The following is a 1,702-nucleotide window of genomic DNA, read 5'->3' on the forward strand; positions in this document are numbered from 1 at the left end:
ACCGTTCTTTATGGAGAATTCTTTGCTTGATGAGTGTGAACCTTCAGTCATTACGAATGTTCTGCTTGTGATCATGTCCCAAACTATTTTAATCAGGTATTTAGGAAAATTTTTCTTGATCAATTTGTATATGAGACCTGGGATCCAGACTGTGTCGAAAGCTTTTTCGAGGTCTATTAAGCAGGCGGCTACTCGTTGTTTTGCGTTTTAGAGCCCAGCAGATGTCCGACGTAAGTTTGTTTATTGCGTGAATTGTGGAGTGTTTGTGTCGGAAGCCGAATTGGTTCTCTGGTATTATGTCATTTTTTGTGCAGAAGGAGGTTAGGGGGTTAGGTTGTTTATGATTATTTCAAATAATAATTGCTTATGTTGGGGAGGAGACTTATGGGTCGTAGGTTTTCGGGCGATGAGCCGTCTTTATCTTTTTTTGTTATAGCTATCAATTTGGCTTTTTTCCATTTTCTGGGGAAATATGTGTTGTTTAGAGCATTGTTGAAGAGTACTGTGTAGTACCATTTTATTTTGTTCGGTAGGCGCTTGAGTAAAATGTTTGGGATGCCGTCGAAGCCGGAGGATTTTTTGTTGTTTAGTTTGGAGAAGATTGTGTTTAGTTGATTGTAATTTGCGAAGTAGTTTATTTCTGGATCTGGTTGTTTGGGGTTGTCTGCGGTGTTTTCGTTTGAGAATGTGCAGACTGTTTTGTTTAGCGTTTTGTCTTGTTCCATTTCATTTTTGAGTTTGTTTGTTTTGGGCGATGATAATTCTGTTTAGTTGTTCTCGGCCCATGTGTTCGTTTTGCGTATGTATTTTGGAAAAGTGGGTGCCGATGATGTCTAGTTTTTCTATTGTTTTAGGTATTATGAAGTTACCCTCGGCGTCTTTGATGGTGTTGTGTATCGTTATACCTGCTTCTTGGACGAGGGAGGCATTTTCTGGGGGCAATTTGAGAGGTGGGATGGGGTTTTGTTCTTTTGGTCTAAAGATTTGATTTATTTGTGGGAACATGTTGGCTGAGTCGTTTTTGGAGATGTTTTTTATTTTGTTTGTCCAGTAATGGTTTATAGAAATTGCGAATTCTTGTTTCAGTTGCGCTTTTATTCTGTGTAGTAGGAACTTTAGGAATTCTAATTCTTCTCTTTTGTCGTAAGAATAGTAAAATTTTATATTGTTTATTTTGGAGAGTATGTAGCTTTTATCTCGCTGTAGATCTTTTATTTTATTGTTTATATAGGGCTCGCATGAATTTTTTTGTTTTATGATTGGCACGGATTTTTGGAGAGCGATTTGTGTGTGTTTTTCTATTTCGTCTAAGAATGAGTCGATTTGTCTGTTTGTTAGGTTGACGTTGTTGTAGATCTTTAGGTCGCAGTTTTGTTCGAGTGTGTTTTGGAACTTTTTCCAGTCTGTCTTTTTGTAGTTGTACCTGGGTGTCTCGGTCTGGGTTTCGAGCGTTAGGAAGTCAGATGTGTTTTTGTTAATTTGAAATACTAGGGCGTTATGGTCACTGTCATAGGCTAAGGTTTTTACGGTGTTATTTGGACGTAGGTTTTGGAATTTTAGTCGCGCATCTGCTAGGCATATGTCCAGGTATGAGCCTCCTTTTGGGTAAGAGGGTAGCTCGGAGCTGTATAAGTTTGTTTTGTAGTGGATGCTTTTATTGTCTAGCCAGTTTCTAATGAAGTTGCCTCTCGTGTTGTTTATT

This window comes from Bombus huntii, unplaced genomic scaffold (assembly GCF_024542735.1).
Source record: "Bombus huntii isolate Logan2020A unplaced genomic scaffold, iyBomHunt1.1 ctg00000204.1, whole genome shotgun sequence".
Taxonomy (NCBI): Eukaryota; Metazoa; Arthropoda; class Insecta; order Hymenoptera; family Apidae; genus Bombus; species Bombus huntii.